The sequence below is a fragment of the Camelus ferus genome, chromosome 13 (assembly GCF_009834535.1).
Source record: "Camelus ferus isolate YT-003-E chromosome 13, BCGSAC_Cfer_1.0, whole genome shotgun sequence".
Lineage (NCBI taxonomy): Eukaryota > Metazoa > Chordata > Mammalia > Artiodactyla > Camelidae > Camelus > Camelus ferus.
Genome location: NC_045708.1, coordinates 43696350 through 43718543, shown reverse-complemented (window position 1 = coordinate 43718543; position 22194 = coordinate 43696350). Strand labels below are relative to the sequence as shown.

General features: G+C 36.0%; 1 long non-coding RNA gene across 1 annotated transcript; it reads right to left on the bottom strand.

Moving 5' to 3' along the window:
* Positions 1-23: 23 nt before the first annotated feature.
* Positions 24-20716, bottom strand: LOC116668029. Its single transcript, XR_004325075.1, has 5 exons — positions 20281-20716; positions 17788-17875; positions 4410-4522; positions 2770-3038; positions 24-98 (listed from the first exon to the last, which is right to left on the bottom strand). It is a non-coding gene; the product is annotated as an uncharacterized LOC116668029 (long non-coding RNA).
* Positions 20717-22194: the final 1478 nt, after the last annotated feature.

Genomic DNA, 22194 nt, shown 5'->3' with positions numbered 1-22194 from the left:
CCAAGGGCAGAAGCGGCATCCGGGTCCAAGGGTATGAAGGGCGGACTGGGGCATCTTCCCGCCTCCCTCCTCGCGGGTAGGGCAGCTCCTGGCTACACCTGTGGAGACACACGTTCTGCTTCCATAAAGTCTGCAGAAATAGATCCTACCCATAAATAAAAACCACTCGAGATAGGGAGAACTGATTTTTTTCTAGGCACTCATTGGAAAAGGATTTTTTAATTTGCAGATATGCCAAAGAAATGTGTTTACCATGGGGGGAAAAGTACCATAAAGCTGCTTAAATTAAGCTCTCACAAGATCACAAACCATGGACAGTTCTAATTTTATATGGGGCAAAAGGGAAGACTATTTTCAGGCAGGAAAATGAAAAATGAAATAATCCTTTAGGTTTCAAAAAATATGGAAGAGGGAAGGGATAAATTTGGGAGTTTGACATTTGCAAATGTTAATCACTATATATAAAAATAGATTAAAGAAACAAATTTCTTCTGTATAGCACAGGGAACTATATTCAATATCTTGTAGTAACTTTTAATGAAAAAGACTATGAAAATGAATATATGTATATATGTGCATGACTGGGACTTTATGCTGTACACCAGAAATTGACAGATTGTAACTGACTATACTTAAATTAAAAAAATGGACGATATCAATGTACAGTGCTTCCTATTTTCCTGTAGCTATTGAAAACCTGTCTTTTCTGAGAATGTTCTTGGGGGAGGAGTGGTGTAAAATTGGAAACTTTCTGAGGTATAGCTTAGGCTATTGAAGTGGGCCGGAATATTATTACTCTTGCTGTTGATTTTCATCTCTTAACTCATTCATAAACTCATCAGTTCATGCACTGTGTAAAAATGCAGCTGGCTCATTCATATTACTGAATCTTTATATTTAGACATTGAAAGTTTAAAACTGATGGATGACTGCAATTAAAAGTCCCCAAATGTAAATCGTTATCATTCTAAAAATACAGTACATGCATTTGCAATTGGGTCCCTTAACATTATTCCAGAACTTTCTTACCCTGTGTGGAATCATTTTATATTTCTGGACACTAGCAACATTAGTAATATGACTTAAGGAAAAGCAAAACATGTAGGAATTGAAGACCTGGTCTGAATCTTGACCTGGCTCCCAAGTAGCTATTGACAGCTTTCACCTGTGGAACCCAACCTCCACATTCTTAATAATGCTAAAGATGCTGACCTGCCCACCTCACAGGGGCAAAATTGATAATAGATGTAGAATTGAAAACTCCTTTGCAAATATGAGTTACTACAATCATATATGCTTAGAAGTGTATGAGAACACTTATCACTAAGTGCCACAGGTGATTAAACTACTCTAAATATTTAAGAGTACCTAAGGGGCAATTGAATTGTCCTTCTGGGCTTTGAACAAACAGAACAGATCCTCAGGGAAGGATGCCCAGTTCACTTCATGATCCTAGATCCCATGGGAAAATATGTAAAGCACATGTCATGAATTCAGAGAAGAAACACAAATATTTCAAACAAATATGAAAACTTAGAAAATGCAAGGCATGAATCATTGAAATAAAACAAAAAAATGTTGAAGAGAGTGAAGTGCACTTTCATATACAACTGAAACAAGAATTTTAATTTTTAATTAGAAAATTAGCTTCCATTACACTATACCAGGAAAGAAAGTATTAAAAGAAATACCTAAGACAAAGCAGGTTGTCATTTTCTAACTATTGGCATTCATTTCTAAAAGTTGGCATCCATATTTGGAGAATCGAATAAAACTAACTTTTAAGCACTAGCTGTGGAATTGTAAATTGGCACAATCTTTCTGAAAAGTTTTTGAGAATAGATATCAAGAACGTTTCAAATATTCAAAGCCTTTAAGCCAATAATTTTACTTCTACAATCTATTCTAAGAAAGTCAGATGCCAACAAAGTTGTTGATTACAGTGCTATTTATCAAAGCCAAAAAAAAAAAAAAAAAGAAACAGCCATCAAATGTCTAAAAGAGGAGTGATTAACTACATTATGATATATCCATACAATGAATAACTTGTAGTTCTTAAAATATTTTGAAGGAAGTTTAATTACTCAGGAAAATGCTTACAAAATAGTATTAAAATTAAAAAGTGATGATACAAATCTGTACATACAGTATGCCTCTCTCTTTCTCTCTCTCTCTCTACATATATATATATATCTCCCTATTTGTGTATGCCTGTGCATGTGTATGTATGTGTATATGAGAGAAAGGCTAAAGGAAATAAACAAAAAGTGTGAATAGTAATGTTGAATATCTAGGTTTTGGAATAATGGGTAAGTTTTACCTTCTTTGTACTTTACAGTAATTTTGAAATTTTCTACAGTGATTGTATCATGTGGCAAACTAAAGGCTGAAAATAATTAAAATTGTGAATATAACTGTATCTCAACTGTGGAAGAATACATATAAGAAAGCACACACATCTATATATCTATATAGAGAGACTGAGAAGAGAGTTGATTAAAATTAAGCAGAAACTTTAGTGATATGTCTTTATATTGCCTGGATGATCTTGGGCAAGTCACGTAATCTCAGTAAGTCAGTTTCAATCTCTGTAAACAATAATACTTCTGTATTTCTTGGTTAGAGATTTTTTTTGGTGGTAAGTTGGAGAAATCAAAGCTGGTAACTTTATGAAAAACAATGTTGTTGCAAGGGTATAGGAATCTCACAAATTCAGAGAAAGATCTAAAGAACTCCGCATGGGAAAGGGCAGGTCCCAGAGCAGCTCACCAGATCTAGGGAGCAACAACTATGGGAAGTCTTTTCAGGAGAGCACCACCCAGATGAATATGATAAAATGGTTGCAAGTTTTTCCGAGTCATTTTGTTCAAGATTCATGTTCCAGGAAGGGCATCTGATTGGTCAGTCATGGGCTATGTGTCCAACCCTTTGTCAGAAGAGGATAAAACACCTGGACTGCGTGCCCCACCAGGACTGCAGACCCAAGTCGAAATTATGGGGCAGTTGCCACATGCAGATGGAGTAGGGGAGATGGATGCCTGCAGACAAAAACAAAAACAGCAGTTCTGGTCACATAATCTCACATGGTTGCGGTGAAGACCAAATGCATATAAAATGCCTAACAGAAATCCTAGCTCATAATAGTTGCTCAATCTATTTTAGCTATTATTTACACTGTATGTATGTCTTAAGGTGTGTGTCTGTATGTGTCTGCCCTCATTTAAAAAAAAACAAAGATGATATATTAAAATATTGGTAGAGGTTATTCACAGTGGTTATTATTAATTTTTTATCTTCCTATTTTACCAAAATGAACTAGTATTACCTTTTTAAAATAAAACAAAAAAATTTTAAGAGAAAGACAAGTCAAGATAAGATTTTAAGCTCTGAACTGGCCTGTAAGTAGATTTGTGATAAAAGGAGAGAATCCCTGATTTGGTACCTTAAAAAGAACTGTAGTAGGCTTTACTTGCAAAGAGGAAATCTGTGCCTTGCACATACAAGTAACAGAGTGAAAAAATGGAGAAGTCTAAGGTCTTACCTGCTGATATCTAGATACCTGGCATGGCTGAGGGTGGACACTAGCTAGAAGAGAACCCTGGTCTGGACAGGCACAGATCTAGACATTTAGAAAGAGCTGCCATTCTAGCAGAGCGACCATGTCAGCAGCAAACAGTCTGGCGGAGCTCACCAGCAACACATTCATTCCTGAAGCAAAGTTTTGGGCCCCCACACAGAGGATCTGCATCCGATCAGCATCAAGATCCACAGTCAGTTAAGTGCAACAAGAGACACTTCTAGATTGTGACAGTTTTCAGAATCTGGGAGCTTTGGAATAAGAATGTCCAAGCAAAGGGGACTTACAAGCCCTAGGCAGAGCCCGAGGGAACAGAGATGATGACAAAAATCGACATTTTTAAAATGGCTTCTAGTTCTTAGGCCTGTGATCACAGTTGGTGCAAGTGCCTAGCTCTATTAAATACTGTACTGGGTTTAGGGAAGCAAGACTAATCCCAAACACTAACGGTGGGTGAGCTTTAGCTTTCTGATAAAGAGACAGTCTTGGACATAATTGACTTGGGCACACAGAGGGTCTGAACTTTCGGGTGATGGGGTTAGGATAGACTTCATCCCCGGGTATTTTCAGCCCTGGTGACTACTGAGGTAGAGAGTGGACAAAGGGGATCAAGGATGTGACTACCCCCACTGTGTATAGAAGGGAATACTTCACACTGGCCAGGAACTGATTCTTGTTATGAAATTAATACTCATTTGGAGACTGTACATGACACTGAGAATTTTGCTCCTGGGGCTTTTATAGACTTAAGTTGAATAACTTTTATATCACTTAATGAAACTGCCTTTTAATACATTTTAGTTCCGTGCTTACAAGTGATGTTATCACTAACCTGTTGAGCTGTCCATGGAGAAGTTCAAGCCAAGTTCAAGTTCGAATCAAGGGTGAAGGCATCTCTGTCACTGATGTTTGTACATCTTCAATGCAAGGGACTTTAAATTTACACTGTAAGAAAAAAAAACTGCTGGAAGTAGACTCTGAGATGGAGATTAGCACGCAGGCAGTTTGTTAAGAAATGCTCTTGGGAATAACAGCCGTAGAAGGGAAGGAAAGGAAGCAGAAGTGTGCAGAGGGAAAAAGCCGGCTGTGGTTCAGTCCTAGTGAAAGTCCCTACCAACCCCCGGGGACTGGCCCTTCCAAGCTGCCCAAATTTGGATGAAGGGTCTTGGTCTTTATGCCTCCATGTTGATGAGTTCTTGGATGCGGGCTGTCTTGGAAAGGACATGACAGCCAAGGGAGTTCACAAAGACTGATGGCTGATGGCTGTCTGCCAACAGCACTCCCACATGTTGGGATCTGGGCATCACATCACAGTATCCTCTAAGCAGCAGTAATGCCCACATCATTTTGGGTGGAGATGGGGGTGGCATCACTCAGAATGGTAAAGTGTGGTTTCAGAAAAAGCATGGATAGATAATGCTGCAAACTGGGTCAATAGAATCATAACCACAAACTTAAAATGGTCACAGAGTAAGAATGTTAGCATCCTTGGCTCTTGCATTGAGAAGGTGCCAAAATGGAAAAGGAGTTGTAGTTCCACACTGTTATAATTTCACATAGGAGCTTGGTGTCAAATAACTAGACAAACGCTGCCTCGGAGGAATTATGACTGGGGTTCCTGGGGGAACAAAAGCTACAAAAGATTAACCACAATGCACGTGATGTTATCAATAGTCTTTTAAACTGATGGGAAGGAATGTTTAGTTTGTCATTTATTGAGTGAAAATAAATATAACCATTTCATTTATTAAGCATAATTTAAACTCACCCCAAAGTGCTAAGTCAAATAAAACTGGACATAATTATTTTATATTATCCTAAGGAACTGAGATGAGAAAGAAACTTTAACAGCAAGATATGTTTTCAAAAACAAAATTTTCCAAAACCTAAAAACAACAGGTAACCAAAATAAACATTTAGTAAAATGTACTGATAATGTAACCAGCCTAAAGTATCACTTAAACATATAAATCCCCCCTGTAATTTCTGTCTCAGTTTCTCTAAGGGAATCACAAGACATGTCATCATTTTACGCTCTGTTAAAAGAGATGATCCTTATTCCTCATTCTGCTGGTGACCTGTTTCTTCCATACAAAAATCCTTCTAATCCACGTAAGCAGATTTTTAAAATAAAATCTAAACACAGACACATAGTGGCTAATCACTTAATCCACAGATGTTTGTCTCTAAAAAGCAAGCAAAATCTAACTTTACAGTTTAACTACCCATGGTACCTCCTGTTGTTTTCAACGATATTGATAATTAATATTTTAAAATGAGAAGTTCTTTAATTTACATTATAAAAATGGAAAATGAATACGATCACATTCACAAGACAAGGTTCATAGAAATAATAATAAGAGTGTGATTTCCAAGAATGACATGGATCACTGTGTTAGGAATACTGTTTATATTTTATTATAGCTTGAGAAAATTATCTTTGAAACCATCATGGCTAAACATAGCATTCTGAAACTTCCACGTGTTTACCAATTGAAAATACATTAAAGTGATTTTTGCCTGAGGAAATGTAATATGTTGCTCATTCTCCACGTGTTAGATAATATAACTTAAAATATAATGCATCTTAAAATACCAAAATGCTAAAAGAAATTTATCGGATCATTTAAGGACAGAAGAAGGCGGGGTGGGGGGGTGCTATCTAACTATGAGCAATAACAAGTTGGGCTGTACAAACAAAAGAAATGCTAGGAAAGACCTGTGGCAGATCCTGAGGCTATAAAGAACTACAACAACAATACTACTAACAGCTACAATGTATAGCGTGGGTGCCTTGCACTATTCTAAGTGCTTCATCTTGGCTAATTTGCGTGTCCTCAACAATCTGACAAGATAGATAACACTTTTAATTTTTATTTTACAGATGAAGAAACTGATCATATAACAAATAAATCGCATACTTTAGAACATTTCTTTCCAGGTGTGAAGAGGAGAATTCTCCTAGGGGAGATCAGAACTAATTTTTTTAAGCCTCATTGACATATAATTGATATACAAAAATTTGTGCACATCGAATACATACATACTGATGAGTTTGGACACCGGTGTATACTCATGACACCATCAAAGAAACCAAGATTCTAAACATAGCTACCACCTCCAAAAATTTCCTTGTGTTCTTGTGTGTGTGTTTGTGTGTGTGTGTGTGTCCGTGTGTTTTGTGGTAAGAACTGATTTTTTAAAATATAACCATTGCAAAATAAAATATAGCATGTACAGTTCTTCAGTCATTATTGTTTCTGTATTTTCCTTTGCTGCTGAAATATTTCCTCAGGCAGTCAAGATTCTTTTTGTTCAACGCTGTGAGGCAAGTGAAGCCATCGTGTCTCTGTGAGTGAAATGAATTGTTGCTGACTGGAGAATCTGCTGACTGGAGGCGAGTGACTACAAGAGATGACTGAGAGACCTTGAATGGATTGAGCTTTGTACATTTTTTGTTTGAAAACAAGTTTGACCTACTATATCGAATACAGTTTTTCCTATAAACGTCATATGATTTTTCCGAAGGATAATTAAGCAGTTATTTGGATTAAATAACTGGTCTACTCTTTTTTTTTTCTGAGTCATTTATTTCTTATAAATAAGGACATCATCTGTATGAGCACAATACTACCAAAAAATAAGGAAATTAACATTGATACATCTAATTCTCAGACCTCAGTCAAGTTTTGCCTCAATAATGTCCTTGAACTAATTAGGATCTGGATTAATATTACACGTTGAGTAGTTGTCATGTCTCTGGTCTCCTAACTGGCCTACTCTTGAGTGTTTTTTAATGTTCAAATTTTTTTTTAGCTTATAGTTGTCATATTCATTCTCTCTCTCTCCTGTCCATAAATATATATATATTTCAATAGTAACCAAAATAATTAACCTTTACCCTTAAATAATTCAGCATAAATCTTCTAAGAATAAGGACATTCTCTTACATAACCACATATAATTATCACACTTGGGAAACTTAACACTGGTACAATATTATTATTTAATAAGCAATTCTTCTTTAAATGCACCTAATTGTCCCCAATTATTTTCCCTCTTCTGGCATCCAAAAATCCAGGAATCAACGATCATGCATTGTGTTTACTGCCATGTTGCTTTAGTCTCCTCTCATCTAGGTCAGTCCTCCGGCCTGTGTGTATGTGTGTGTGATATTTCACGAGAGCAACATTTTTGAATAATCGAGTCCAGAAAGATTTATCAGATTGTTTTCTCATGATCAGATTGGTTTAACCATTTTTAGTAGAGCTTATGTTGTGAGCTCAGTGCATCACATTGGCAGGAACATGACACTGGACTGTCCATTTATGGGAGATGTTAAATTTTATCATTTGGTTAGGAGAGTGATGGCCAGATTTCTCCGTTTTAAAGATATTTTCCATTATAATTACTAAATAATTTGAGACTCTGTAAATATGTGGTTCCTTGAAAGTTTGTCACCAAATGCTTTTAGCATCCATTGTTAATTATTGCCTGAATTAATAATAATTAATTAATAATAATTACACATGGTGATCACAAAATGGTGGTTTTCTTCTTCCATTATTCCTTTTACATCTGTTAGCTAACATTATTCTGTTTTTTTAAAAAAGGTTTTTCCTCTTCTCTCCACACCCACCTTTAACTTTTAAAGTATAAATATAGACTCATAAGTGTATTTTTATTCAATATGATACAATCAATTCTTGTTACCATTTTTTAAATAATCAAGGTGTCCCCAGTTGAACCCGTGGGGACCCTGTCAAGTTGGGTTGTGTGTCCTTTCTGCACTTTTGCTATTTTTTCAGCACTTCCAGATACAAGACGTTGATGTTCCAGGTTCCCTTTGTACGTTCCTGCCCCTATCCTGGAACCAGCCATTTCTCAAAGAAGCCCTGCTCCATTTTATGGGGAATTCTGGTTAGTAAGGCTGAATTTCTGTGACCAAAGCAGGTTACATTTCTTAATTATAATTTCATCCCTTGGACATTGGATTTTAGTCCTGTGTTAAAATAATAACACTCCAGTAAAAACCAAAATATTGAACCTAATAGCCATTTACACTTCAGGTGATAATGTTTATTAGCCCATTTATTTTATGAGGGATTGGAAGCAGAGAGAATGAGGACACTGGATAATGTGAAGGGAGGGTTGGCGACAGTGGAGAATTGAGAGGGGCCTATAGATGGAAAGAAAGTCAACATTAATTTCTTCTATTCCAGGCACCACCACATACACAATTCAGATTAATCCTTGCAACTATCCTTATTTTTGCAAATGAGGAAACAACTTGTTCAAAGTTGCACTGTGGATGGCAGAGAGCCCAGAACTAAAACTTCTTTTTTGACACAAAAAGCCTCATCTACTACCCCATGCTGTTCCCCAGACTAAGCAAGGAGGTCTGTGGGCTGAGAAGACAAGCTTTGAGAAGAGCGAACTATGGTCATGCTGCGTTCCCAGTTTTACTTGAAGTTGTTCACTGTGACTCGTAGGCACAGCCACCCTCACAAATACTGTCCTTCAGTTGAGAATAAGGTTCAAATGTTTCTCTCTACTGCTCAGGAAGTCTGTGGGAAACAATTCTATTTCATTTGCTTTCAGTGTTGATTCAAAAGGAACAGATAGGCATCTCAAACTGAATGCTGTCTCAGTCGGATATTCATTACAAGTACTGCCTGTTGCCAGAAGTTGGTGCTAGTGGTGGGAAAGCTTGTTGCAGGCTTGTCAGAGATAACTAAGGCAAGCTGCCTGAAAATCAATGCTGGGTACAAAGCCCAGAAGAACATGCTTTTCTCCCCTTCTTATTATTACCTTGGTCAAGTTCCTGAACTCTCTTGGGTCTCAGTTTTCTTATTGTTGATGGGGATTATAGTAGCTTGCCTGCCTGAAGAAAGGAGGCAGGCTATTTAGGACATCAACAACCACATATTAAGTATCTCCTATAGATAGGACATTTCCTTTGACACTGAAAATGTGGAGAAATATAAGGCAGAGAGTGTTCTTCCTTACTACACCTTGCCATCTAACTGGGGATGCTGGGCTTGTGTAAGAAAAAGGCAAATAAATAACACAGAGACATATTTGCAACACACCATGTAAGTGGCAAAGATAAGAGAAAGGATTAATCACCAGGAACATTATAAGCTTCCCAATTTAGGATAATATTAAAATACAAATTTCTCTTTTTTTCTACCAATGTTCTAGAAATGAAAATAAGAAACAAGGACAGAGTGAACAAAGGAACAATGGAATGAATGAGAAGGAAAGGTAAAAAACATAGGAGAAGCAGTAAAGGTAAACAGATATGAAATAAACATAAGTAAATAAAAAGTCAATATTAATGTATTTTTACTTTGTAACTCCTTGTTTTTCCTACCTGACTTAAAGAAAACTGCAAAAATAATAATTTTAAGTCTATGGTTGATGGGTACACCTGTATAAAAATAATTTATGACAATAACAACACAAAGGGAAAGATGGAATCGTACAGGAGCAAACATTTTTTACTTAATTATTGCTAAGTTGATACTAATTCAAACCAGATTGCTAAAAATTAAAATGTTAATTGTAATCTCCAGGGCAACCTCTAAGAAAATAACTTAAAAATGTATAGGAAAATAATGAGCAAGGAATCAAAATGGTATACTAGAAAATACATATTTAACACAAAAGGAGGAAGTAATCAAAGAATTAAGAAACAAGAAAAATATAAGACAACAGAGAATATATACAAAATAGACTATTCCTTAACTACATTAAATGTAAATGAAATTAAAACTCCAATCAAAAGGCAAAAAAATGGCAGAATGGATTAAAAACCATGATCCAACCATATGCAGTCTATAGGAGACTCTCTTTAGATTCAAAGATAAGCTAGTCTGAAAATTAAGGGATATGAAAAAAAGATTCCATGCAAACAGTAACCAAAAAACCGCTGGATTGGCTATAGTAATACCCGACAAAACAGAGTTTAAGAAAAAATGTTATAACAGACAAAGAAGGCATTACATAAATGGATCAATCCATCAAGAAGATACATAAAGTATAAACACACAGAGCCCCAAAATATGTGAAGCAAAAACTGACAAAGGGAAGAACAGATGGTTCAACAATAATAGTAGGACACTTATATACAGCATTTTCAATAATGGGTAGAACAACTAGACAGAAGATCAACAGCAAAATAGAAGCCTTGAACAACATTATGAGCCAGCTAGATCTAAGAGACATATAAGGAACATTGAACCCAACAAAAGCAGAATACACATTCTTCTCAAATGCGCATGGAACATTCTCTGCAAAAGACCATATATTAGGCCACAAACTAAATCTCAATATATTTTGAAAGACTGACACCATACAAACTATCCTCTCTGACCACAGTGGAATAAAATGAGAAATCACTGTAAAAGTCTTAGAAGAAAACATAGAAGAAACGCTCGTGACATTGGGTTTGACAATGATTCTTGCATTGCATCAGACACCAAAAACACAAGCAACAAAAGCAAAATTACACAAGCAATCAAACTAAAAAGCTCCTGCACAGCAAAGGAAACAATTTAACAACAGAGTTAAAAGACAAACGATAGAGTGGGAAAAATATTTTAAAACCATGTATCTGATAAGGGATTAGTGTCCAAAATATACGAGGAACTCCTACAACTCAACAGCAGAAAAACAAATAACTTGACTAAAAAATGGGCAAAGAAAGTGAACTGACACACAAATGGCCAACAGGTATATGAAAACATGCTCAGCATCACTAATCATCAGAGAAATACAAATCAAAACCACAATGAGATACCACCTAACACCTGATACCTGTTAGGATAGTATATCCTATATACAATGTGTGTATATATATAGTACAATGTATATATACATTACATACATATACATTATATATGTACAACATATACACTATATAACATAGAGTGTATATGTATGTATGCGTATACACACACATACACACACAATGTTGGTGTTGGTGAGGATGTGGAGAAATTAGAACTCATACAATTTTGGTACATGTAAAATTTAAAATAGTGCAGCCTTTATGGAAAATAGTATAAAGATTCCTCAAAAAAATTAAAATTAGAATTACCATATGATCCAGAAATCCCACTTGGTGTACATATTGAAAAGTATTGAAATCAGAATCACAATGACATACATATACTCCCATGTTCACTGCAGCATTATTCATAATAAATAACATATAGAAACAACCTAAATGTCTATCAGAAGATGAGTGAATAAAATGTGGTGTATACATACAATGGATTACTGTTCAGTCTTAAAAAAAATGGAAATTCTTCTATCTGTGACAGTATGGATAAACCTGGAGGGTATTATGCTAGGTGAAATAAGCCAGTCACAGAATGATAAATACTGATTGATTTCCCTTACAGGAGGTATCTTAAATGGTCAATCTCTTAGAAACAGAGAATAGAATGGTGATTGTCAGGGGCTGGAGGGAGGGGGAAATGGGGTGTTGCTGTTCAATAGGTATAAAGTTCCAGTTATGCAATATGATTAAGTTCTAGAAACCTGCTGTACAACACTCTGTCTATAATTAACATATGACATTACAGTACTGTGCTCTTGAAGTTTGTTAACAGAGTAGATCTCATATTTATTGTTCTATGACACATAAAAAAATCCTTTTTAAAGAAAGAAAGAAGGAAGGAAGGTGGGAAGGAAGGAAGAAAACAGGAGAAATGGCAAATTCACAAATATGTGGAAATTAACCAACATACTCTTAAACAACCAATGGGTCAAAGAAAAAAATCACAAGAAATTAGAAGGTACTGTGAGATGAGTTAAAAAGAAAATTACACACCAAAACTTAATGGGATGCAGTTAAAGCAGTGGTTGGAGGGGAATTTATAGTTCTACATACCTATATTAAAAAAAAATCTTAATAACCTAATTTTACTAAGAAAGTAGCAAAGGAAAGAGAAAACTAAATCCAAAGCAAGCAGAAGAGAAATAGTGCAGGTCTGAGTAGAGATCAGTGAAACAGAAAATAGAAAAATGACAGAATAAACGAAATAAAAGTTGGTTCTTTAAAAAAAAATCAACAAAATGGCCAAGCCTTTAGTTCTACTAGGCAAGAAAAAAAGATTCAAATTACTAAAATTTAAAAAAATGAAATGGAAATTTACTACTGACTTTATAGAAATAAATATGGTTATAAAAGAATACTGTAAATGTTTGTAATACCAACAAATTAGATAATCTAGATGAAATGAACAAGTTACTCAAAACGCACAAGCTACACACTCACAAACTACCAAAACTGAATCAAGAAGGAATAGAAAATCTGAATAGACCTAAAAACAAGGAGAATGAATCAATAAACAAAGCATCCAAAAAAGAAAAATGCAGGACTGGATGGCTTCACTGGCAGAGTCTACCAAATCTTTTAATAATATCAATCCTTCTCAAATTCACCCAAAAAATAGAAAAGGAAGGAACACCTCCTAACTCATTCAATGAGGCCAGCATTACTCTAATATCAAAACCAAACAGAGACATCACAAGAAAAGAAAACTATAGGTCAATACACCTATGAATATATTTGCAAAAATCCTCGACAAAATATTAGCAAACTAAATCCAGCATCGTATTAAAAGGATTACACCTCATGACCAGGTGGGATTCTTATCCCAGGAGTGCAAGAGTGGTTCAACATATAGAAAGGAATCAATCTATTACACCATATTAACAGAAGGAAAGTAAAAATTCACACAGTCATCTCAATTGATGCAGAAAAGAAATAGACAAAAATTCAAATTCAACAATCTTTCATGATAAAATTACTCAGAAAACTAGGAATAGAAGGCAACTGCTCAATATGGTAAGGCCATGAAAGAAAATCCCACTCAATGTGAAAGAATGAAAGATCCCCACCCCGACTCCCCTACCCCTGCCAAGATCAGAAATAAGACAAGAATGTCTGCTCTTGTCACTTCTATTCGACATTGTACTGGAAGGCAGGGCAACAAGCCCAGAAAAAAGAAGTAAAAGGCATCTGAATTGAAAAGGAACAGGCAAACCTACCTCCATTCACAGATGACATAAAATACATATATATCACAGAGCTAATAAAGGAATTCAGCAAAGTTGCAGGAAGTAAGATCAACATGTAAAAATCTTATAATAGTATTTTTATACACCAATGATGAGCAATCTGAAAAAAAAAGACTAAAACAGTTCAATTTAAAATAGCATCAAAATGAATAAAATACTTAGTAATAAATTTATCCAAGGAGGTGTAAGACTTGTACACTGAATGTGAAAAACATTTTTGAAAGAATTACAGAAGACTTTAATAAATGGAAAGATATTCCATATTCATAATTTGGAAGACTTAATATTGATAAGAGGCAATATTCTTCAAATTGATCTATAGATTCAATTCAATCTCTATCAAATTCTGTCTTTTTGAAGACTAGACAAGCTGATTATAAAATTCATCTGTAATTGCAAGGGATACCAATATCCAAAATACTGAAAAAGAAGAACAAAATTCTTCATACTTCTCTATTTAAAAACTTACTACAAAGCTACCATAACCAAAATACTGTGGTGCTACCATAAGGATAGATGTATAGATCAATGGAATATAATTCACAGTCCAGAAATAAACCCAGCCACGTGTGGTTATTTGATTTTTGATAAGGTACCAGGACCATTCAATGAGGGAAAGAATAATCTTTTCAACAAATGGTGCTGGGACAACTGAATATCCACAAAAGAATGAATTCGGATCTCTACCTCACAGCATATAAAAAATCAATTCAAAATGAATCAAAGACCTAAATGGAACAGCTAAAACTGTACAACTCTTGGAAGGAAACATAGGTATAAATCTTGATGACCTTGGATTAGGCAATGGTTTCTTAAATATAATATCAAAAACACAAGCAACATAAGAAGAAATAGATAACTCAGACATTAGAGAAATTAAAAAAAAATACTTTTGTTCATCAAAGGACATTATCTGTTAAATAAAGACAATTACAGAATGGGAGAAAATATTTGCATATCATCTATCTGTTAAGAGACTTGTATCCATAATGTATAAATAACTTACAATTCAACAACAAAAAGATCAAACAATCCAATTTAAAAATGGGCAAAGTATCTGAAAAGGCTTTCTCCAAAGAAGATATTTTAATGGAAGATATTTCATATAAAGATGCTCAAAATCATCAGTCACTAGGGAAATAGAAATGAAAACCACAAGATACCACTTTCACCTCCACTGGGATGGCTACAGGCAAAAACAAAACAAAACAAAACAGAAAATAACAAGTGTTGGTGATGTATGGAGAAATTAAAACCCTTATACATTGCTGGTAATAATGTAAAATGGTGCATCCACAGTGGAAATACAGCTTGGTAGTTCCTCAAAAAGTTAAATATTGAATTAGCATATGACCTCGCAATCCCACTCCTAGGTATATACCCGGAAGAATTGAAGACAAGTGTTTAAAGAAAAACTTGTATGCAAATGTTCATAGCAATAGTATTCACAATAGCCAAAAGGTAAATCAACCCAGTGTCCACCAGCAGATGAATCGACAACCAAACATGGTATTTTGCGTATGATGGGATTCAGCTAGATGAAGGAAGGAAGTACTGATTCATGCTAATACTTGGGTGAACCTTGGAAACGTTATGCTAAGTGAAAGAAGCCACAGGTATCGTATGACTGTATTTACATGAAATGCCCAGAACAGACAAATCCACAGGGACAGGAGGCAGATTCGTCATTGCTAGGTGCTAGAGGGGGAGGGGAATGGCCAATGACTGGTCAATGGGCACAGCATTTCTTTGGAGGAGGATGAAGGTAATCTGAGATTAGATAATGGTTATGCTTGTAAAACATTGTGTAAACACTATTGAATTGTACAATTTAAAATGATGGAAAGGGTGACTCACAGACATAGGGAACAAATTTATGGTTACTAAAGGGGAAAGGGAGTGGGGAGGGAAGAATTAGGAGTTTGGGATTTGCAGATACAAACTACTATATATATAAAACAGATAAACAGCAAGGTCCTAATGTATAGCACAGGGAACTATATTCAATATTTTGTAATAAACTATGATAAAAAAATAGGAAAAAGACTGTGTGTGTGTGTGTGTGTATATATATACATACATACATACATATATATATATATATATATATATATATATATATATATATATATATATATATATATATATAGTACATGTGCACCAGAAACTAACAACATTATAAATCAACTATACTTCAATAAGAAACAGAAAAATAAAATGATGGAAATGCTGCATTTTATGTTCTGTGAATTTTACCTCAATTTAAAAAATACAAGAGGAGAGAGAAAGCACTTAATTATTCTTACTTTATGCCCAACCTTATCCTAAGCACTTTCCATCTGTTTTATCATCAATCCAAGTGAACCATAAACCCACTGGTCCATAAATAGGTCATTTCTTAACTGCAGAGAACTTCCAAAGCACAGTTACAACTTTAGAATTTGCTCTGATTCTACCTCTTCTGTGAAACATTCCTTTAACTCTCCTGAGACAAAAAAAAAAAAAAAAAAGACAGACAGACAGACAGACAGACAGACAGACAGACACTGGCTACATTTTATGTAGTGCTTCTCTACCTTTCTCCAGCTTCTAATATTTGCATGTGTTATGCTTTGGCTTTACTTTTACATTTGCTTTCTTTTACAGCGTGTCATGTTTGTTGCCTAGCTTATGAGCTCCTCAAGATCAGGCCCAGTCCTTTGTGTTCACAGTCCTGCACTTAGTCCATAGTACATGCTCAATGAAGATTCTCCCTGGCCAGCTGGAAACACATATTTGGCTCCTGTAAATATACTACATTAAAGGCTCCTAAAATAGCCCTGTCTGTTTGACTTGCCTGTGCAACACTCAGCATCCATTTCCCAGAACGAAACTAGGTCACATCTGGGACGCATGAACAGTTTTTAAGAAAAGTTCCATCTGAAACTCAAAACTCTTAAGTGTATATCAAATATAATCAAGCTGATCATGCCAAAAAACTGTACAGGATTAAAACTTCACTTCATCATTTTTGGTCTTTGCTCTTTTACTTCATTTAATCAGTTTTATAGCAACAGAATGACTTGCACATGTTGAAAATCAAAACAGGATGAAAACGGTGAAAAGAAAAGCTAGACGGTTCACTTCATGCGTCTTTTTTCTTTGTGAGTTCTCGCCTACGTTGTGGTTATTTTGTGCAAGGTCTGTCTGGTTACTGGGGACAACTTGTGCACAAAGGATCTAAGACATCTCTGCCCTCCTGTAAAAGTGTGTGTCAACAGAGAGGAAAAAATAGATCTCTATCAGTAAAGAGGATGAGATGCCCTCCTGACTGCAGTAATGTGTCAGATACTTCAGTAAAAGAAGCACTTGGAATTATCTGCCTTTAGTGGTTTCTAAGGACGACAGCAGAATTTGCTGGGTCCCCATGAACCTTTTTTTTGTCTGGGCTGGAGTACACTTCATGGATACTTGTTACTTTCTGTATTGCTTATTATTCTTAAAGTTGTTTTTTTTTTTTTGAGAAAAGGAGGCAAAATACATCCTTTCTGATAGCACATCCTTTGAAAACTGTAAATCATTCCAAAATAGCAAGGCAGGTGAGCACGCTAGTCATTCCATTAATTATATTATGCCCATTCACCTCCACCCTACCCACAGGTACCTAAAATGGCACAAAGCAAAATCACATACTTGCTCTTGGCTGCACCATTTCTCTTTGGATTTGTTGAAACCTGGCACAATACTTTACGTCTGCCAGCACTTTGTTGTTGTTCAGGCTACATGGGCTGATTAATACTGATTCTCCCTCTTTCTTCTGTTGACATTCCACTTTGGAGAAAGGAGGTCAACTGATGGAAAGGATCAGAGTCTTGTGTCTCAAATTCTGGCAAATTCTGTTCTCCTTTATCCTGTCTCATACCCCTTACTTCAGATCTATCAGCACTTACTGAATATCTGCTATAAATAGTGACCGGTTCTGTGCTTGGCCTGCAGTACGGGCTCAAAAATTGACTCTATTCCTGCCTCCCTTCCATTTGTTATTAAGATTCATGGTCTCCATCAGGGCCCTGGCCAGAAACAGAATATATGCTCACACTGGATTCTGGTGAGAATTGAATGAAGAGACTACTTACAGGAGTATGAATGGAGTTGGGGAAACCAAGAAATGACCCTGAGGTGCCCAGGGATAGCAACAACACGAAGCTGTGACTCTTCTTAGGCCTAAAAGAACAAGAGGAAGCATCAGTCTTGGAGCTGGGTGAGAGTCGGTGCTCCGGAAGGCAGCTGCCCAACAGGAGCTGTAGTCATTAAAGGACCAGCTACCATTCGACTCTTGGCACTGAAGAGGTGGGGAGAGGTTGTTGGCTCTGCTTGTTGGCTGAGCAGAACAGGGAGCCAGAGGGCAAAGGGAGCCTGGTGGTGCAGTCTGCAGGGCAGAGAAGTGAGCAAGATGGATCCAGGTGACCAAAGGGAAAATAAGGAGCATGCTCACGTCATAATTTAACTTCAGAACAATTCATGAAGTAGCATCTCTATCCAAATTTTACAAACGAAGACACTGAGGTAGCCAGGTTTAAATAACTAGCTGTAAATAACTTGCTGAAGGTTGCAAGGCTACTAAGTAGCAGAGCTAGGATTTAAATTCATGTCCTCTAGTTGCACTTCTGTTCTTTTACACCCAAATGTCTGCCTTACACTTTATTTGTATGACCTGCCTTATGTTTTCAACAATATGAATCATGTAAATGATTATTACTTGCATTTATAATTTGGCGATTAGCAAGTTCAGAGTCAGATGTTAAGTCCCCATTGCTAAGAGTGCACGATTTTGTGGCTTGCATTTCTCAATGGATTTATTGTACCTTTTTTTTTTACTTTATTAAAATTGAAGTATAGTCAGTTTACAATGCTGTGTCAATTTCTAGTGTACAACATAATGTTTCAGACATACATATACATGTATGTTTGTTTTCATATTCTTTTTCATTATAGGTTACTACAAGATATTGAGTATTGTTCCCTGTGCTATACAGAAGAAACTTATTATCTATTTTATAAATAGTAGTTAGTATCTGCAAATCTCAAATTCCCAATTTATCCCTTCTCATCCCCTTTTCCACCTGGTAACCATAAGTTTTTTTTTCTATGTTTGTGAATCTGCTTCTGTTTTGTAAATAAGATCATTTGTGTGGTGTTTTTTTAGGTTCCACACATAAGTGATATCACATGGTACTTTTCTTTCTCTTTCTGGCTTACTTCACTTCAAATGACAATCTCCAGGTCCATCCATATTGCTGCAAATGGCATTCTTTTATTCTTTTTTATGGCTGTATGATATTCCATTGTATAAATATACCACAACTTCTTTATCCAGTCATCTGTCAAAGGACATTTAGGTTGTTTCCATGTCTTGGCTATTGTATATAGTGCTGCTATGAACATTGGAAACAACCTAAATGTCCACCGACAGCACTATTTACCCAAATGTTTATTATACTTTTTGATCTTACTTTCCTTTTGCTCTGATTTCTTTATCTTCATATTACAGTATTTTTTCCATGTCTTTTTTTTTTTCACGAGGTGAAGGATAAACAAGTAAATAAATGAGGAACTGTGTAACCTCAGGCCTGTGCTTAATCAGTCTTTCCCCTAATACAGAGCCATGACTATCACTTTTATAGGAGCTGCTAACCCTCACCTCCACCCTCAAACACATACATCCAAGCTCTTTACTTTAGAGTTGGCTTTACCATCATAGTCTTTTTCAACAAAGTACCCCCAGCAACCACTACCCATCAATTAGTATTGGCAGGGGAGTTGAGACCTATTTGCTATGCTTGGTGTAATATGACCATTACATTAACTGATAATACTACAGGATCTTTAATATGGAAATGCCCTAACGAGAGAGTGGCTTTTATGTTTAATGGCATCCTGAGAGCCTTTTACTTAAGCTCACTGTATGAGATGAGCATCGTTATAGTCTGACTGCTTCCCATACTTTAAGTACTTTAGTAAAAAGCAAGTTAAACAATATGGGAGTGTGTTCCCTCTCCAAATAATTAATTTTTCTTCTCCAGACTCAAATTCATGGCATTATCCCAAGGCTATCTCAATGGTCATTAAAAAAAAAAAAAAGCGCTGTGCTATTTGTTTTTATCATCCTAGATAAAGGCCTATTTGGCTTTATTAATAAAGCTGCCAGATCACAATCGCATTATCTAACATCCTGAAGCAGCACTACAACACCATTCAGAAAAGAGTGCAATTCATTTAAGCAATTTGAGACTTGGATTTCATTCAAGACCATTTAGTGAAAGTTCCCAAAGGACTGTTACTAAGAAGCCTTGCACATGAGTTTGTAATGGCACTGGAACAGTATAACAATCAAAATATTACAGATAAGAGCAGTTTCTTAGAGTTCTGTACATTTTTGTAGGTTATAATGTGTTTCTCCTATATCATCCCATAACCACCGAACAAAGCTTTAACAAGTTTCATTTCAATACATGGATCTCTCTGTAGATACATAAACATATAAACAAAACAAAAGTTTGATTCTGTGGAGGATCTACCCAAACTCACTGATTGGCATCATTAATACGTTCTTTAATAAAATTACTCACCTTCTTCTCTTCTGCACGAATCTCGGGTACACTGGCCTGTGAGCTCCAGTCATGGGGAACGGCTATTCCTTTGCTCCAGCTGACAGTCTGAGTGCTTTCTCTTTCTCTCCCAAGTCCAGTTTATGAGATTTTGACATTAACACAGATGTGGCTATTTTTGCTTTGGATACATTCCCATTCCATGCTTTGATATTATTGAGAACTAAAGCTAAGAAAATACTCAGGATTCCGACCCCTTCCAATGGAGAATCTTCCTTGAAGCTGTTCTTTTCCACGTTCTTTCCACCCCTCCATTTGTTTCAAAGATGAACAATGAACGTGTTGATGATGCTTTCACATTTAAAAAACTGCTTTCCCATGTATCATCTCATTATATTTCCATAGCATCCTGTATAGTGGATATCATGGTTCACACTTCACCAATGCAGATATTAATGTTCTGAGGGGGGGGAGGGTACAAGTCAGTGGTAGAGTGCATGCTTATCATGCATGAGGTACTGGGTTCAACCCTCAGTACCTCCATTAAAGAAATAGATAGATAGATAGATAGATGATAGATAGATAAACAAACCTAATTACCTTCCCCTCCAAAAATTTTTAAAAGTAAATAAAACATCAGATATTAACGTTCTGGGTTTCAGAGCTAGGCCAGCTCTGGGAGGGTCACTTAATCCAGTGGCATCACAGTCATTGGCGTTCATCATTTATTACTGATTTTTAAAATATCTGTTTTTCATCTCTGTGTGTACAACAACTATACCAGGCGTTGGGAGTGATGCACAGATATACAGGATGCCTCAGAACACGTCCAAGACCCAGGAGTAATTTACAGGCTCCATAGTTCTTCCTACCTCCCAGTCTTCCCAAGTGTTGTTTTCTCTGCCTAGAAGATTCCCCCTAACTTTTCTTACTTCTTCTTCATTTCTCTAGACGCCAGTAATGGGCTAACAGGTCTGTGTTCACTGCTGTATCCCCGTCACTAGTGCTTTGTACGCGGTAAATGCTCCATCAGTTGTTGGCTGATTGTTTGAACTTAGGCATATCATCTTGTTGTCTCTTACTGTCCCTGTGGTAATTTCAGTTCCTTGCTGCCCTGTTGGAATTACAGCTCACATTTCTCCTGCTCTAGGAGTCCTGCTACCATTTCTGCTTCTGACTCTGAAATAAACTTCTGAAAAACAGGCGAGACAGAAGGTCTCAAAAGTCTTTTTCTGTGATAATTTGTCTTGAAACTTGGTCTGGGCCCACTGTCAGTCCAAAATAGGAAGACTCATTCAGAGACAACACTGGGAACTAAACACAAAGCCTGATAAAATTCACCAGTTTAATAAAAAAATGAACCACATTCTGACTTTTTTACTAGAAATAGCAGAATCATAAATTATATCCTGTTTGCAAATCCAGATTTTCAGCTGCATTAACTGTTAACACTAAGCATCAAGGACAAAGTTAGAATAAAATTACTGCTTCCAAAATGAGTAAAAGATAAATTGAAAAGATTTAACAGGAGGAAATAAGAAAACCAATATATGTATGTATATGCATGACTGGGACATTGTGCTGTATACCAGAGATTGACACATTGTAATTGACTGTACTTCAATTAAAAAAAGAAGACTTAACAGGAGGAAATATCATAACTCCATTATAATGTTCTGATGTTGTTACATAGATATAAGAAATACTATGTACATATTTAACTCTATGAAACTTTGTCATCATCATCATCATCATACTCTTCTACTCAAACATCTCTACATTTCTGGCATGAGCACCGGGGCTGGCACATAGTATGTTCTCAGCAAATGTTTTTGAAATAAATGAATACATACACCATGACTGATAGTTGGCAAGAACTTTACAGTGTACTAAGTGAACAGTTTGCCAGCCATGATTCCACTGGAACCTCAAAAC